This window comes from Mycteria americana, chromosome 7 (assembly GCF_035582795.1).
Source record: "Mycteria americana isolate JAX WOST 10 ecotype Jacksonville Zoo and Gardens chromosome 7, USCA_MyAme_1.0, whole genome shotgun sequence".
Classification (NCBI taxonomy): domain Eukaryota; kingdom Metazoa; phylum Chordata; class Aves; order Ciconiiformes; family Ciconiidae; genus Mycteria; species Mycteria americana.
Window position 1 is genome coordinate 5,954,380 of NC_134371.1, and position 19,174 is coordinate 5,973,553.

At 43.7% G+C, this 19,174-nt stretch overlaps 1 protein-coding gene across 6 annotated transcripts in view; it reads right to left on the reverse strand.

The window, feature by feature from the left end:
* Window positions 1–19,174, reverse strand: part of MECOM (MDS1 and EVI1 complex locus) — a 349,885-nt gene that overhangs the window by 195,122 nt on the left and 135,589 nt on the right. The window lies entirely within an intron of this gene.

The following is a 19,174-nucleotide window of genomic DNA, read 5'->3' on the forward strand; positions in this document are numbered from 1 at the left end:
CAGATTTTGCGTATGAAACCCTTCCAGCCTGCACATGAACTGGAGAGGACAGTTTGGTAGGCGGGTGGCACCTTCATCAATCACTAGTGCCACAGCAGAGCCTCACCCTGGCAGGAGCTGAGCCTTTTCCCTACTGTAGGCCTGGGGGTACACAGTGTTTTTCTCAATACTCCTGACATCAAAAGTGGTTTACATCATTGAACACAAGCGAGGGAATTACATACAGATGTATATGCAGGCACACCCCATTATCCGGATATAGCGCTTCGCATTGCATACTCTTTGAAATTACAATTGAAAGCCAGCATTATATGTTACAACTGAAATCTAAGTGAAGTGAAAAGCAGGAAAGCTTTACTGCTCTTTCAGAGAGACAGACTGAACCTAAAGTAGCCAAAATTAAGTTTGATGGTCTCCAATTAGTCTTTGGAGGAAAAGATCCAGCCTACCACACAACTCTTGGCAAGAGCTTCAGCTGATGTAAATCAGTGTCTTACCATTGACCTCCAAGAAACACAATGGTCTAAAATAAGTTCAGGATCCAAACAGCACCTTATAGAGAACATGAACCTTCTCCTCTTACAGTTGCAAAAAACCCTGGGGCAGATCCAAAACACATTAAAAAAGAAAACCTTCACCTCTGGGGCTTAGCCAGCAAACAAAAAGAAAAAAAAAAAAGAAGAAGAAAAAAAAACTCTCACTATTTTTGACAGCTCAAAATGTAAGGCTGATTGTAAATTCCTTTTCATCAAAAAACTCCGAGTGACTTCAGCAGGGGCTTTAGCTGCACCAGCAATACAGTACTTAACCCAATACTACGTGCAAAAGAAGTAAAAAGACAAACTAGCCAAAAAGCTTCTTAATTAGTTACATTCATTTAACTTTATTAATGTTACTGTACTTTTCCTACACACCAGAACTCATTCCGCTTAATTCTAACCTAAATAGGAGGCGAGAATACTGCTCTCCAAGGAACGAAGTTGAGAGATCGAGTATTTAAGATCTGAGCGTGAGGATATTTGCATAATATGGTTGGCCCAGAAATTAAAGTGTTACGCTGGGCTTGGCGTTCAGAATTACTCCGTTTCAGTGAAGAAACAGGAAACTTTAAAATGTTCTTTCAATTTCTTGCTCATTTAAGAAACTATCCATGGTAGATTAGCACCGTATGCCTTTTCCACTGGAAACTGGTCATAGCCCATTATCTCTCACATCTTTGTTACATATTATCTCACAGCTTTATATCTGTACTTTCATGCTTCTGGTACTGCCTAAGACAAACACTGGGACATAACAAATCATTTGAATAGATTGCTCCCATCACATAACTGGCAAACTGGATTCTTCATCTGTGAGCAATTTATTCACAGCCATGAACTGTTTTTCTTTCTTTTATGTGGCACTGGCTATGACCTCATACATGTCACAAGAAAGTTCAGCTACCCATTCCCTCGGCCTCTGGTTTGGCAGACTCTCCCTGCACTTTAACAATTGAACCCAATATCGATTGGTTTGTCACTTTTTTAATACCTTGCGCTCCGAGAAATAGAAAATCTTGACTGACTCTACCATTTAGCTGAGAAGGACACACAGAGGGATTTTTCTATCGCTTGTGCTTCAGAAATCCTGCCTGTCATAGCTCAGCAGTGCCAAGTTCAGCAAAGATGCTCAAGGGCTTGGGAAAGCGCTGGTGCAGAGAGCTTGTTCTGTGCCTAGCACCTACAAGCCCATGCCCGTTCTTTCCTCTCCAGGGCTGACCCACAGCAACACTCAACCTGGACTCCAAGGAACCAGGAAAGGAGACATGAAAAGGGTAGGGACACAGCTCCACCTGGACGTCACCATTCATTTCACCCTGCTCTGAAATGACCACGTTAGCAGTCACCTCCGCTATGCCACGGCATTGCTGCTGCCCCCAAACGTGGCTCTGCCCCAGCACGGTGGGACGGGTGAGAGAGGTTGGTCCACGCCTCCTGAGCATCCCCAAAACTCTGGTGTGCTCCCTGATTTCACGGGCCAGCAGCGACGCTGCGTCCACCCAGGGCAGGCTCACTCCTGTTCAGATGTCTTCCCCCAGCTGTTTAAATTGCAGTCCTGCCTAAAAGACTTCAGCTGGTTTTGAAACAGGCAAAAAAAACCCCTAACCCATGTATACACATGGGGTGCAGGAAGAGAAGTTGCACGAGGAAAGCGATCTGGATGATGATAAGCACATGGCTCACTGGAAGGGGGGGCTTTAAAAACTTCAGGCATCTAAATCCTGCTGATTTTCTGTGACAGCTAGATGCCTGACACTCAAACTCCTTCAAAAGCCCGTTTCGTGCGCTCACTGCTGTTGTCCCCGTCCCACCAAGCAGTGCCCCATAAAACCAAGGCTCTCCCTGTGCCCCATAGCCGTGCTCGACTCTCCTCCACTGAGCAACAAAGCGGCTCAGCCAAATCATTTAAGTCGCAGCAAGCAGTGACCTGTTCTGTGCCTTTCCCCAAAGGGCCACCTTCCTCAGCCCCACTTGCCAGCAGCGCCTGCCCACAAGCCAGCACAAGCTGGGCCTTAAACAATTAGCAAGCACGGCTTTGCAGATGTTTCTTCTCCCCCAGAGACAGTCCAGTTTAATTTCTCTGTTGCAGACTCAAAGGCCTCAGTTATACTTATCTCAGTCGTTCTGGCTACACTCGTTTTTAGCCATATAGGGTCAAACCTGCAGCTGATAAATTGGCCTCTGGAAGCCTGGCAGGGAGACAAGTCCATTTGCTGGGCCTATTGTGCCTCCTTTGATTTCCAGCAGCCACACCCGATGTCGTCGTTAAACACGGGCTTTCAGTTTGAAAGCTCTGGAAAATATAATGCGCCTATATGCCCCAAAGCCCTAACAGCGTGGGTAAAAACGGATTACTGAAATATTATTCTGCCTGAAATAGCAACGTATTCTAACAAAAATATTTTTTAAAACCTCAAAATAAACAAGAAGTTGAATTACGACTGACCAAGAGATGGGAAGACCATTAAGATATGTTTGTGAAATTAATGATAGAAGGAGCTATATTAAAATCAGTGTCCATGAACCAGGATCAGGCTTTCGCTTTCAAAGGGTGTGGGACTATTCCTCTTGAAATTTACACCCACGTGGATCAGAGGGACTTCCAGCAAAACCGTGGGATACCGACCGATAGAAAATCTTTGTGAGGTTAGAATTAGACCCAGGGACCGTGCTGGTAAGCATCGTTTTCCCAGTGAACTGCAAATCATTCACACAGATAGCATTGCAGTTTTGAAATTCAAGATGGCTTCTTAAAGTCCAGTAATTATCCTCACTAGAAATGGGATGAAATAAAATCGAGGCCCCCGATAAGGGAACAGATGAGATTAGGTAGTGTGGAAGCTTAGATATTAGCCTCCATAAAATTCTTCACTGCTATTTCACAATAAAAACATGAGCAAGCTTCAAAGGAAACCCAGGAGGAAAGGTTAATTGCTACTAAAAGACCAGGGTGGACACCTGCGTTTGCACTTTTGACACAACCTTGCACGCCAGCAGGAAAGAGTCCACGTGGCTGCGTGCTGGGGATGTGCCTGATGAGGACGGGAGAGCGACGTGCCAAAGCTACCGCCGTAACTCCGGGGCCTGGGGTCACTTTGAGACCAAGAGGGCTCCTGTGCCTGGCTAGGAGGAAGAGAGGACTTCCTTCCATTTGGATGGTTCTTAGCAGTTCAGCACGCTCTTCCTCTGCAAGAGCGATTAGGTAGGAGGCACTAACGACCGAGAGAGGCAGAGGTTGCTGAACGCAACCCAACCGCTTTCCACTGGCTGCAATTGCTAGCGAGGCACAGGTACGCTGTTTTCAAAGGCGCCCTGGGCTGCTCGTTCAACGAACCCGTGCCTTTCTGCAGCTGAAACGCCACGTGACCGCATCTCACGTCAAGGGGACGTGCTACCCTATTACACATATCGGCGTTTCAGGGCGGTCTTCAACTCAAAATTCACACAAAGTCCTCCAAGGATCAAGTCTGCATTCAGATCTCCAGACCCAAAGCCACCCCTAACAAGCAGAAACGTATCCATACAGACCATCCATTTTCCCTTTCTTCAGGCAATTTGTGCCTGAAGTTATACATTCCCAAAGCAACTATTGACTGATAAACTCTCTAGCACATAAATCCGGTTCTCTGCACTTGGATTCATGCACATGGCCACCAGTGACTTAATCATAAGCTGGATAGCCGATTGCTCTGGATGAAGGAGGTAGGCTGGAAGCAAAAGCATCTAGAGAGCCTGCTTCAGAAGCGTTTCTAATGCAATCATCTTCCAAGCAGGATAAAGTAAGAGCCGAGATAAATGTGGAAGTGGCTCTTTGCAATGAGAAGATACACACAGGTTCATGCCTGCAACTTCTCAAAGGTGAGAAGGATGACCCCTAGCCCCAAAGACCCAGAAGGACCGGGCTCTGTTCGATGGGAGAAGCCCATCACATGTCAGGAGCTTTGAGCTCTACTAGCGCTGTTGACCACGCCTGATACAAGCCTTTGGCAAGGATGCATTAATGAAAGCTTTGGGATCCTTTAAAGAGACCAGCGAGCATTTATATTTGTTTGACCTAGCATTTTTATTCAGTGCTGAGGAAATCGGCGCGGAGTATTTGCAGGGATATCTGAAAAGGAGGCAGGCGTTTCCTGTTGCATACAAATGAGACAACTTTATCTGAATTTCTGTTTGAACAAGTATTAAAGAAAAAACTGTTACAGGCAGGGACTGATTGATTACAAAATATATCCACATCGGTCTAGAACACAGGAGGTCAGGAAAAGCAGAAAATTAAGAGAAGGAAACCCTTTAGCTTCAACAGGGGCACATAGCCAGTGACAAACTACATGGGAGCCACCCGACCATCCCACACCAGGTAGGCATGGCTCAGAGGGGGCCACTTTTACGTCCTCTAGAGGAGGAGCAGAGAAGGATCCTTAGCTTTAGAGCCGTGCAGAAGCTGGGTGCATGTTGGGTGCACTATCTCCAGGCACAGGGAGGGACTCTAGCCAAGAGCTACATTACTCTGCTTGAACATTTTATCAGTTAACGTACCTGAAACTGGTTTGTGCTGCTCTCTATTCACAGAGCTGTTCTGTGGAGCTGGACCTAATGACAATTATTTATTATTATTTGTATTGTAACACAGTCTGCGGGCCCCAGGCAGGACCCCATTGTGAAAAGCATCAGACCGACCTAATCAAATGAGATTAGATTCTAAATAGAATAGAGCTAGTAATTCCTAGTTAGGTGAAAATCATAAAACTAACAGGGGAGAGAAAAACCATTTTAACAAATAGAGAGTTTGGTTGTACAACAAAAGAGATTACAAGCAAGCGTAGAGATAAACACGGTGCTTGAAGCAGTTTTGAATCATTACTTCAATTACCAAGAAAAAATAGTTTCACAAACATTAGCCTTCAAACACATGGCTATTTTGTGTACTCGTATTACTTGACCCTAACACAAGCATGAGAAAACCAAAGCTGTCCCGAACACACTCAAAAGGTCCAACCCTGAAAACCATGCTCACGGACCACGCCACCAGAGCAAGGGGGACCAAAGCACCCGTGCAGTGGCCCCAAAAGCCAGATTCCGATTCTTCTTACACAGCTTAAATCCAGAGTAATTACTTTAGACTTCCACAAAGGAATAAATGAGATCAGTGTCTGTCCTGGAGTTACCTAAAGTCGCTTGAATTTCTTCAGGCTGACGCTAATGTAACAAAATGAGAGGGAAATGTGGTGCCCAGATTTCGGCTTTCCCTTCGTGCTCGTGTCACTGCCGATTGCAAAGGGCACTTGCACGCCGTGCTCGGCAAAGCCTCCCCGTACCGCAGTGCCGAGCCGTGCCGAGCGGACCCTTCCGCGGCGCCGGCAGAAGAGGGAGTTGTAGGAAAGGCTGCGCAGACAAAGGCAGGCAAAAAAGGCAGCCCGAGCGCAGCGCGCTTTGGGGCTGAAGTACAGAAATCACCAACTTTTCGCAGTGCTGCACCGTGGGCTGCAGTGTCCGCGTGAAAAGGAAAGGGAGCTCGGTTTGGATCGCTGCTGGAACACCCCGTGCAAAGGGCTCAGAGTTGCCGGTAGCTTCTGTCTGTGCCTTATTGCAAAGATGCACGTCAGTAACAACAGTGCGGATAATTCACACGACAAATTAAAAACCTTACTTGCACAGGAAGCAGCTTTTGCTTCTTAAATTATTGTATCTGCAGAAAAAATAACCCTGAAACAAGAGGCTCATACTGGGAGCGGAAGCGAGCTCCTGAGAGTCGGATGAGCACCAAGCACTTGGGAGAAACCTGTCCACAGGCGAGCGAGAAGCGAAGTTACACACACTCAAGAGCATCAGGCCTTTGAGACAGGATAATTTCAGCATTGCCAAGCGTTGGTACTAGACCGGCAAAGTCATAATATAGTAACTGCACAGGGACCTGCCCGTCGGCTCTGGCAATTCTCACTATCAGCCCCTACAATAACTAGTAGCGTTTGGTGCTCTGTCTAGTGTCATTCATGTCTAATTGAGTAACACAGTCAAAAGCATCTGATGCGGACCAGACGCTGGCTTTTAATTAGAGTCCAGCACTGAGAGACTACGGGTCAAATTCGACTTTCATTTGCACAGGAGCAGCTCTCCTTGATGTCAGGGGAAGTTGCACCTGCATAACCAAAAAGCAAAATTTGACTGCTTGTGGTCCTGTGCACTTTCCCTGTAAATTACTGTATTACATGCAGCAACAAAGAATTATAAATGTTGGCTGGCACGCACTGAATTTATTTACAAGTTAAGTCTAATTTTATTTATAGTTCCAGTACAATCATCTCTGGTAGAAATATTTATGTTATCTGTACTTCTGGTCTGTTAGAGTCTACTGCAATCATAAACACCGCTGAAAAATTATTCGCAGTTAGCAGGGCTTAAACTACCCATTATATCACTAGCTAGTGCCAATAAACTTTGGTGCTGGTTGATAAAGTTTCCTCAATGGAATAAATATATATTTGACTTTCAAAATCTTTTCTGGGTTACACAGAGCAGGGGGTAAGAGGAGAGGGAAATACCAGCTGTAGGGTTTGATGTGCTGTGGGGCAGATCTGCAGCTAGCAAGGAGCCCGTAGAGATCCACGCCGGCTGGGAGGCAGCCCAAAGCATGCTGAAACTCTAACTAATAGCTTAAGTTTGTATCTTAGTAAAATATTTTAACCGAGTGGAGCTGCAGCAACTAACACATACTCACTAACCTCCTCCGTGACTCTCTACATAGAGTAGACCCAAGGGAAAAAAATAATCTGCCTTGACATTTTGAGCCTTGAGTACTGGTCACTGCTAAGGGAGGAAAACGGATTAGAGGAACCAGCTTTTGTTCATTGTTCGATTGCCATAATAGCAAACATGACATATATTCTCACACTGATATGGCACGAGAAGCCAACGTGCTTAGGAGAAAACTAAGGATAGGCTGGTTAAATGTGAATTAGTGATATTCAGCCACTTATACATAGAAAATACTAACCAGCAACAAAATTTAACTAAATCTGTATCAGCTGGGGTAAGACAGAAAAGGTAATGCACTTCAACAGTCCCTGACACAGTGAAAAACTATTGCTGCAAAAGAACATTTTTAAATCAAGACAATTAGTTAAACCTACAGTACTAGAATCAACACAAATGAAACTTTATCTCAGTGTAATAAATCAGCGTAACTGAACTTCTTTTTACTCATTAGTAGACCTTTACTGTTTTAAACTGAGATGTGTCACAAAGTAGCACTTGAAATCACATGCCTCTTTCTAACAGAGAGCGCAAATAAAAGATGGCTATTCTACCAAATTATAATGAGGACAGATAACAGAGTGAATTATAAAACAAAGGTTATAGATAGAGACTGAGCCTTGTAGAGGTAATGACTTTTAATTGGATTGAGTTTATCATATTTTCAGAGGTACAGCACAACCAGAAGAAAGGATTAGAATTATTTCCACATTTCATTTTTTGGCATAATGAGAAAACAGAGGGAGGTCCACATCCCTGATGTGTTTCGTAAGCCACGGGAGATGTTGAACATGTCAGTATCTGGTAGAGTATGGTCCTGAGACACAAACGCATTCGCTCCCTTATAATGCGGCAATGTGTAATCACTTAAAAAAAAAAAAAAAAGCCCGGTCATGAAGTTTTGTTTCAAAAGCGCATTACAAATAAAAAGGAATTTAACCCCTTCCTGCCAGCAGCCACTTCAGCGCTAGCCTACAAACACCCGTACATCTGCTTCGAGAAGCCCAGCAGTTCACTCTAAGCACCAATAGGTTAAAAAAAAACAACAAAAAAAAAGAATTGATGAAAGCTCAGCCACCCCATCCCCTCCCTCATGCCTGTATAGTCAACACCAGCATGGCAAAAAGGCCCTGAGGAAACCAGTGGCGAGGGGGCCTGCGCTGCCTGAATCCCAAAGGGATGCCCTGCCTGCACTCCATTTGGGAAGAGTCCAGGACACAGACCAGAGGAGGGAGAAGGCAGCCGGGGGATGAAAGAGCAAGAGCTGAGGGATTATCACAGGAGACCCAAAGGACATGGCAGGGTACCAATGATGTACCCGTTCACACGCTATACCCAAGTATTTCAGGAAGGGCTGGAGTTTCAAGGAGTTGCCTCTGGAAAACTAAGCTGCTGTAGAGCAGAGAGAGAAGGTTTTGTACCAGCAGCCAGACAGCTTTTTAATTATGCAATTACAGTGAGAGAGTCTTAATTATATTTGAGTGACACTGTGATACACTGTAGTTAAGTCCTTGAAACATTAACAGAAGTACTCATAACAAATACACTAATCAGGAAAAGTATCAAATAATTAATCCTATAATGCTGTCCACTTCAAAAAACTCAAGGTCTGGCAAGACCCGTTTCCAGCATTTGTTTCCCAGGAGATACGAGGCCACAATTTTTCCTGCAAGTGACTTCTCAGCAGCATGTACTGTAGCTAGATCTCCACAAGGTCACCCAGTAACAAGCAGGACGTACTTAGCTGATTGGAAAATCATGAATCTTAAGAGCAACTATACTTCACGTTACACGTGCAGGTGTATTCTGCGTCATTCTGTAGGGCATCACGGTACGTTTATATCCGACTTTACTCATCCAGACAAGTCACTGTATTTTTAGGAAAAAGAAAAAACCTTTGGGACAGTTTTATTTCATCATATGGAGGAACGCTTTCATTCCTGCATGACGGCATTGTTTTGGGTGGGGTTATTCCAAGACATGGATGGCAATTTGTTCCCATTTGTTTTCATGAAACCCAGGTCCTTGGATGGCACATATAGCTTTGACAAGTTCTTCTCATCGGTATCTCACTCAACACAACATACCCACATGCATTCAGAGTGCAAGAATCTTTCCAGCTTCATTTTTCCAGAGAAAAAAAAAAAAAAGCATTTTGAACTCATTTATCTACATTATCTCCACTGATCCTACTTTCCGTTTGCTCCAGACACTGCCCATTCCTCCAAACACTTCCACGGTTTGTTCTGACAAATCAAATTCTATCTGTCCCAGCCGTACATTTTAAATAAGCACTTATTAATTTTTAATATCAACAAAATATTTATTATCAATAAAATATATTTGTGTTTCCCGGCATGTTTCAGAAGGCAGGTCTGTCCCAGCAAACTGGGATTTATGAGGTATCTTAAAGTCAGCGGGACTTTTGCCAATGACTTTAATGAAATGATCATTTCAGCAGTGGTGCAGATAAGGTTTGTCCGTGAAACAGATAGCATTTATTGCACACATCCAAGCACAACCAGGGAAAAAGCTACTTGCTGCCCTAAAGCAAGCCCCAGAGTCCATGGCAGTATGACTTTAAACAAGGACAGAGGCAAAAGAAAACTGCAGCCATTAAATACACTTACAATTCTCCATTGCCTTTCTCAAGATTTTTTTTTTTTTTCCCTAGAAAACACGGCATACGTATTTTCCTGGAAAACACGGCATATGATGATCTACAAAGATTTGTAGCAATTATTTTCCTTGACTTTGTATAAGGGGGAAACGCTAGGCTTTTTGCAACCACACCACCCATACGGAGAGATGTATACTGGTGCAGCCTGGTTGAAGGATGCTGCACTGCCTCACTCCCAGTGACCACTCCACCCAGCTCCCTCCCCAAGGTCTTGGAAAAACAGAGGTCAGCTTTCCCCCTGAAAACACTGTTTTCCCTCCACTCTCCCCCATTTCTTTCTCTTCCCGCTTTTCTCAGAACTGCTTCATTTTCTTTTCCATGTTGTTACCAAAAAGTCATGGAAAAGGAAAACATTCACAGAAGTTTAAAAAAAAAAATCCAAACCCCAAATATTACAGCTTTGAGAGTTTTGCTGAGCAATCAGGAGATTTGTTTTAAAAGGAAAAGTGTTTGCAGAAATTAGGCAAATCCAGGATGTTGTCACCTCTTTCCTATAAAATTGTTCCTCATGCAATTTAGAAACTTCTCCGGGAGCGTTTGGCCATATTTTTAGCTGGCACGTCTCTGAATGGTAAGCTCTCTGTGGGTTGACTGCTTTGAGGTTTTCAACACTATCTAAGAGTTTTCCACTCTTACTTCTCTCCCTTGCTGGTGGTCCACAGCCGACGCCGGGAGGTGCCTGCTCCCTCTTTAACAAGTATTTGCAACCTCAGCCAAAAAATAGCCTTTGCTACACCCTTCACTTGAACAGAAGTAACACCCCACTCTGTTCACCCCTTTTCCTCTTTTTTTTTTGGTGAAAAATGAGGAAAATTGGTGACATCCATCTGCATTGCTGTTCTCTCAGGGAAGATCTTTCCCCTGCAGCTCTCTGGGACCAGGAGCCAACTGCCAAGGGTGCCCTTGTCTCATGTGTTTCGAGACCTCCACGCAAGCCAAAGCTTCGTGGCCAGAGATATTACAGACACAGAAACTATTGGGAAGGTTTTGACCAGCAAAGACTGGACTTTTTTGAGACTGGCTCAGGGAAAAAAAGATCAAGGAGATAATTCAGCACACACAGGACTAAAAGGAAAGACCTCCTGGGCTCTCACCTCCGTGGTCTATCAAGCCACGGAGCCTTTGCTTATACTGGGAATGCATAGGTCTGACACCGCGCACTCGGTTGCTTTTGCAAAAATATCCAGTAACGAATTCTCCCATTCCCTCCTGGGTTTCCCGTTTCTTCCACGGGATCATATTATCTCATTTGCCTCAGATGAGCCCCATGGCAAATAGCTCATCTCTCTCTGGTGCTTTGAAGATGTGAAGCAGGACAGTATGGAAATGCTAGGCATTCTCATAGCACCAGTAGCCTGTTGTAAGGCAGGAGGAGTGACAGTCCTTATTCTGATCACATCCCCCTCCAAAATCAACAGTGACACCAGTGTGAAACCAGAACGAGACCCCTGCTGTGAAACAGTTAACATCAGTTAGATCTATTTTGACTTTAAAAAAAAAAAAAAAGAAAAAAAAAGAAAAAAAGAAAAAGAGTAGGGCTACAGTTTATTTTATATGGCTTCCTGGTCAAAGCCTCAAAAGTTATGTAGATATTTATTGATATATATTAATAAAGAAAGTTGTAAAAAAAGTTAACTGTTAATGTAGTTTATTCCACTCTTTGTTCCATACACCTTGTATCGCTTTCTACGAAGCTGTTGATCTTGGAGAAGCAGAGGGGTCCTGGTGAGCCGCTAGCACAGAGCAATAAATCAGCACTCTGAAAGCTTCTGGTTCATCCCGATAACTTGGAAGCAATTTTGAAAAATAATCTTTTTTTTCTTTTTCAAACTGAAACTGGCAATCTTCACAAGTTCTATTGTTTTCATGTGCAGGCTGATATATGACAGCTTAAATAAATACATAGCACTTAATGGAGCAAATTCAGCCTTAGTGTAATTGGATGCCATGCCATTAGAGACCTTGGCCCAGGCAGTGCTCTCCATCCCAAAGGATCACAGGGGACCCTACAAGCTAAAACTAACATGCGGTTGTTATATACTTTAATTCTACTTATTATGTCACTACAGACTAATCTTCTGTTATAAAGGGTACTTAACTACATATCTATTTATGTTTACGGACATGGATTTAAGTACTGTTTATAATGACAAGAATGTATATATACAACATGTATACGTAATATAATATTATATATATACACACAGACACATCCTAAATCATGGAAGTGATGGAGTCCTTGAGCAAAAATGGCTTGAGGAGTATTTTTTTTTTTTTACGTGAGGAAAATAACGTGGCTTTTCCTGACATTGTTCTGAGAACGACTTTAATTCCTTTTTTTCCAAACTAAAGCCAAAAAAATGCCCAGAAATTTTAAAGCTCGACTTACACTTCACAAAGCCATAAGCGGTCACGAAAGAGCTCTTTTGTCAGATACCCTTCACCGTAGCATCAGTGTCTGCACCGGGAGAGCAGAGCAAGGCAGGAGCAGCGTGGGCTGCACTTGCTCAAGCAGCAGCGATGCAATTGCTGCTCATGGAAAAGGTTTTTCCGAGCGAGGAAGTGGAAGCAACAAATTGCATTTTAAACTTTCCCTGGTAAGCTCATTACAAGCTGAAGTCAAATAAAAGCAACTCTTCCTAGAGCACTTTTCAAAGCAGACATCAAACTGGTATGTAGCTGACCTTCTCCACACTCCCGTGAACCTTAATTCAGCAAGTTAGGCAAGGCCATGCATAACTCCAAGCATGTCAGAGAAAAAAAAAAAAAAAAAAAATACAAGTATTATCGTGAAGACGTGTTGAAAGAGCACCCAGTGCACAACCATGCCTCCGTCTCACCTGTGGGCAGACTGCAGCCACGTGGGTGAACACGACGGACCCACAGTCACAAACTAAATCGGTGGCAAGTTTAGAAAATAAGCAAGTTGTCTGGACTTGGCATCCCTTATTGCCTCCCCACAAAGCCGCAGTCCAGCTGCTCTGCGGCACGTTAGTTCGTGGTTTGTGCACGGACCACAGCCCACGTGGGAGAAGTTGAACGTTCACTTTGCTGATCTCCAAAGAGCTCTGAAGCGAAGACTGAAATCTGGTGAGCTTTGCACAAGAGCCCGTACTGGGTACGGGGAAAAGCTGCATTTTAGCGAGGGCTCTGGGTGGGGGCTGTGGAGAGGTCAGCTGGAGGAAGGGGAGGGGGGCTGAGCCTGGCTGTGGGGTTTCTCTCCCAGGTACGGTGCTCAGAGCTGGCTGTGCCCCTCCTCACGCCACGCCATCCTGCTTTCCCCACTGGAGCCATCACCACCTCCTCTCCAAGATCAGCGGGAACACCAGGATCTCGCACGTACCAACCTCAAGGCAGCACAACCAATAGCCCAAAGCTTGAGCTATACTTCCCAAAATGCAAAAAATCTGAACCGAGTGCTGTGGTCCAAAAGGAGATTTGGTCTATTAGGAAGTGCCTGCAAAAAGCACGTCTCCAGGGCTGAGACCACCAGAGACGTTGCCCAGTTCCCAGACTGGGCTGGCAGACTCCCACCATGCAGGAGAGCCCGTTTCCATTCCCTGTTGCACATCAGGGACTTCATCCCGGGGTTATCCTTGTGTTCTCTCACCAGAGGCCAAACCCCCAGCCCTTACACACCCACAGGAAATTTTGCAGCAGAAAAAGAGCTCAACATCATTTTTTGTCCAGGTATTTCAGCTGAGTGGGATAGACCAAATAAATACCATTTGTTGTTTAAAGTGCAAATCCCGGCAACTTCTTTGAACGGGAGCATTTGGTAGTTGACACATCTACGGATCTTTTAAATCATAAGGGTGTCTACTCCATTTTGGTTTTAACGTGTGTGTGAAGTTCTTTGTCATTCCAGCCCACCTGTCTCAGAGCACAGAAATCGAAAACAGGAATAACTCTCAAATTTCACCTCAATTTAATCCATCACAGAAAGCGGACTGGTTTTGCACTGTATAAAAAAAAACCACCAGGACATTTAAACAAAGTGACACAGATCATCAGCAGATCAACTGAAAATGACAGCTCAATCAAACAAATGTATGTTGAGAATTTCCACAGGGCAGCTCTAGCTGCAGCCAAACCAAATTTGTTTAGTATACATAAGTTAGCTGCTTAGAAACATTCAGTATGCTGCTAGCCAGATGATGACTTTCCCAGATAAACATCTATTTAACCAAATATCCCCCCATCCATGAAACTGCTAGCAGAGTTTTGATGTATTCTCCTAGTCTCTTAAAAATATGACTTTGCTCCGGTGGCAGGCTGGTACTGACCCACCCATGTGGCACCTAAGTAAAAATAACTAAACGCTCCTTTAAAAAAAAAAAAAGTTATAACCACCAAAACGTAGGCAAAACTCTATAACCCTGATGGAGTGCTTCTGGCTGCCAATAAATTCACAAAGTGGCATTAAGGTGAAATACGAATTACGAACTTGGGAAGCGCCGGAGAAAACTGTGCATCCTGCGCCATATATCAAATATAGAGAGAGGAGGAGATTTGTCTGATTATTCTTTTAAAGCGAGGTGTTCCTACTGAAATCAGTGACAAATCTCCTATTGATTCCAGAGGTGCCACATAAAGCTTTCGCTGAGGAAATATATTGATAAGAGCTCCCCTCTGATTCCACCCTGCTTTAGAGCAGCTTTTTGTGGCGTTATTTACTAACAGTAGAAGTAGCAAAAATAGTTTAGAAGATTAGGAAGTCATTTGGCAAATTTAGGCTGGAAGTCATTAAAATACACGTGAAGTTTCAGCCAAAATCTCAGATGCCCGAGTAAAAGAGGCTTCAGTTCAGACAACGGCAGCGCTCCCTGCTCTCGGCAAAATCAAGGGGACTCCATCGCGCTCAAGCCAGACTAGAAGGACTAGTCCACATCCACCGAAATCAGTGGCCGAAAGCCCACCTGATGTGAAAAAGCCAGGTTTAGTTTCGGGTGATCGTTTTAGGGACCAGTGACACACTTGCCGTTCACCCAGCATATGCGTGCGCATCTCTGCATGTACATATATGCATTTAGGGAGTGATTGTGCAACTATATAACTCTAAGCTGAATAAGGGACTGAGAATGACTGGCTAATATAATGACTTGCAACATAAATTCCAATTTTGGTGAAAGCCTATTTCTTTAATTTTTTTTTTTATTTTTTTTTTTTACTTCCGATTTGTTAAAATAAATAGATTCAAAAAAATAAAAGCTACTAGGCAATATGTATCCGCTCTTCAAAGTTCTGTCAAACAAAAGAGTGCCTATAAAGCACATTTTCTGATGGACATCTGCTTACTATTTAATATCTACAAAGAGAATATTTACAAAAAAAAAACCCAAGTGCAACAAATTAGGAGGCCCGTGATGCTGGCGCATCCTGAGGAGCGGTGTTTACCCAACAATCAGAGCAATGTGCGATGGCAACGGAGAGAATAGATGCTTACAGATTTGTCATAACTTATTTCCTGGGGCAAAAAAATACACCAAAAGGTGGGTTGTAAGTGGTCTGACAGCCCTAAATAACTAGTACCCAACCTGGAGGCTGCCCGAGAAAGCCAAAACCAGCTACACTGCATCAGCAGTAAGAGATAAATGTATTTTTCTAGCCTCTCGTTGCAGAAGAGGAGGCCAAGCTGCCCATGTTTAAATGCAGAAACCCCAGCGTCCTGTTCTCATCACCAGTGACAGAGACCCACAGACCCCATGAGAGGAATAAAATGAAGATGGACCCTAAAGTGCAGGAGTCTCATGGGGGGGCAGGGGAGAAGGAGAAAAATCCCCTAAGTGCTGCTTGGCCAGCCTGGTGCAAGGGGTTTGCTGTACACAAAAACACAGGCTGTTCAATAACATGGGGTTTCCTTAAAAAGTCTCCATTTTGGGGGGGTTTAACTCATGAGTTTCAAGTACATAATTGCACTTTTGCCAGAGTCTGCAAGTCGACATATTGCTGGGGAAGAAAAACACGGGGAAGCAGGGATGAAGAACAGGGAAGTTCGCAGTATCAGCCCCATGAAGGGTTCCTGCTGGATATTGGCTTTTGGAAAGCCGCGTTTCTCCTAGCGCAAAAGAGCCACCTGATGATACGGAGCGGACATCACAACACTCAAAGCTCATGTTCTTTTCAATGACGCAGGATTATTTTTTCTCTTTTCCCTTTCCACTTCCCCTGAAAATAACATGCAGAAAAACAGGCTAAAGACACGCATACAATGGGGAAATTTAAACAAGATATAATCTTGCAAATTAACGCTCAGAAGAGAAGCAACCATAAAATAAGTAGGAAAGGGAGTTTAGACAAATTAACCTGCATTACCCCGGAGGGGGCATGGAAAAACACAAGAAAAGAAAAAAAAACCACCACACCAAAAAAAAAAAAACACCAAAAAACCCACAAAAAACCCACACACAACACCACACACCCCCGCACACAAACACACACCGCCATCACCCCCCCAAAAAAAAACCCACACACCCACAATGCAAAAAAAAAAAAAAAAAACCACCACCAGAAAAAAAAAAAAGAGGATTTGGTAAATTTTCTTTGATTTTAGCACTACGGCTGTTTACAAATTGTATTTCTGGAGACGCAAACCAGCTCAGGTGGCAGCCATGTAAATCCTGAGTATTACTATCCTCTTTCTCTTTGATCCCAGCCTACAAGCTACATATAAAATACGATTCCCAACTAGTTGAGCTGCAGCGTGAACTCTACTGACAAACGTATCGAGGAGGGCGATGCAGATTATCGCTGGTAGCAGATGATTTTGGTTCTTACAGGGAAACCAAAGATGAGAGCGTAAAATCTTCATGCTCATTGAAGAGTCATCTGTCACTTAAACCCAATTTTAGTCGTGCGAGTAAAGCGATTTTATTCTTCGAGAGTTAAACACAACAGCGTAAAGAGCCGAACAGGGCATATAACCAGCAAAGATACCCTTATCCCACTGTTCACTAAAGAAAATTTACCCTGGACATATTTTTTTAATATATATATATTAAAAATATATTAAAATATATATATATATTCCCCATATATATATATATATGGGGACATCTTTTATTTCATTTTCTACCCATGGCCTGGCTCCCTAAGGTGCTGAGCACCTACCCTGCCCGTGGTAGGAGTCCAGAAAGCCACGCAGCCGCCTCGAGCTGGACAACCAAACCAGCAAACTTTTTGTAATCTTCCTACTTTCATTAGGAACTGTCAGTAGCGTTGCTCATGGCATTTCCAGCCCTGATTCAGGGCTAATTTACCCCAGTCCAGAGCAGAACTGAATCAGCTCATAGTGGGCATTGATAAGTTTAATAAGAATAAAAAAAATTATTGTAGAAACTAACACTGATAGGAGCGAGAAGCAAGAAACTCTGCTTCATAACCACGACCAATACACAGAGACCTGCAGAAATCAAAGCACAGGATGCACTATGGTTTCCACCGCATTCTTCAGACTCAGAGATCTGCCAATATTTTGCACGTAAGCATGCAGACCTTCAAAAGAGCCGGTTTCGTCCCAAGAAAGTTCAAAACAATCGCTACAAAGGAAAGTAATGAAAAAATCCTCCTCCTGAACAAACATGCCATAAAAATAAAGTGTAAATCATAAAACCCAAATGAAAACAACCACTCCTCCCCCAAAATTGCCCAAATAATGGGATGAGGAAGTTTTCACTGATTAGATTAAATACTGTGAAGCACTTTCAAACTCCAGTAACAAACTACTATACTTTAAAAGCAGTGACAGAAAGCAATGCGTGACACAGGGAGAAATTCAGGGGTACACAGAAGCAAAGCAAGGCCTGATCCAGAGCCCTTGGGCATTGAAAAGGCTTCTCAAAAGTGAGCCACGTTGGCTAGCTCCACTCTCAGGGGTTTGCTGCTCAGGTCAGCGGAAGAAAAATGAAGCTAACAAATGTTTTTGAAAACGCCAGTTCTTGAAGGCAAAATTATTACGCTGAAGACTGAGCACCATCAAGCACAAAACTCCAGCATTGCAGCTCGAGACAAAACGCCAAACCCTCACAAAAAGCACCTAAGATTATTTCCCCAGCTCAGCAGAGAATATAACGAAATAGGTTGTACCTCACAAGAGTAAAACAACACGATGCTCAGGAATTAAATTCCTTGAGACAAAGGGTCTCCACATTTATTCTACCCCACCAGCTCTCAATGTCAAATATCTCAATCTTCCAAAAGGTCAGCTTCCTGCCCCTCAGTGTGCCACGTTCAACCTGGGATCCGAGAAGTCTGGCAGTGACAGAAAGGAGAGGGAAAATGCTAAAATGAGTTTCTTTACTGTCTTTTGCCTTGAGATATTTTCATCCTTTACCGTGTTCCCTTTCAAGCACATGAAAGCCAACAAAACAGGTGGATTCCTCTTCTCTGCAGCAAAAGGCGTTACAAACACTGGTGCAACACCAGGGAATCCATGCCTGCTATTATACGTCCACCAAAAGCATTGATCTCGTGGTGGCCTGGTCCACCAGGATGCTGGGACACCAACACTGTGTTTGGAGGCACCTTTCACACAGCTCTACCAGTAGATAGTCATCGCTCCTACGGAGGAGGTGGTCCTTTCTTTCACCCCTCTTATTGCTAGAAAGCTCATTTCCAGGCTCAGAAGATTCATGGGCACTTTATTGCCCATTTGTATTTGTTCCAGCACTGTCCTTTAGCTTAAATGGTTTGCTGGGTGTGTTTATCACCTTCGGTATCAGTCATGACCTCTATCAGCCTTCATTTTCCTCAGCTAAACAAGCCAAGCTTTTTAGCCTATTCTTGTATTCAATTATCAATCATCAGCTGTTCAATTAGAGACAGTGCAACTCTAACACCAAACAGCTTCAGAAAGGGAGATATCATCCCAGCCACCATGACAGAGACAACACAAAGTTGTGTCAAGAGCAAGTATACAATTAATCCATAAATCAGGAGAGGAAGCAGGGGCAAGAGGAGAATTGAAAGCAGCATCTCCCCTTTCAGTGGGTTAACGTGACTTCCTCCCGCATTGCTGCAGAGATCACGTCCAGGACAAGTTGCTCTCAGGAAGCAATTACAGGGAAGCAGCAGTGCAGAAGATGGATCTGTTTCTCAGCTCTTCCACATGTCACTTCTAAGGAAGGAGCTGGTCACGTGGCTCACAACTTCAAATCTAAATATTTCCAAACGAAAACATCCCTAAATGTGAATATTATCTCCTGGC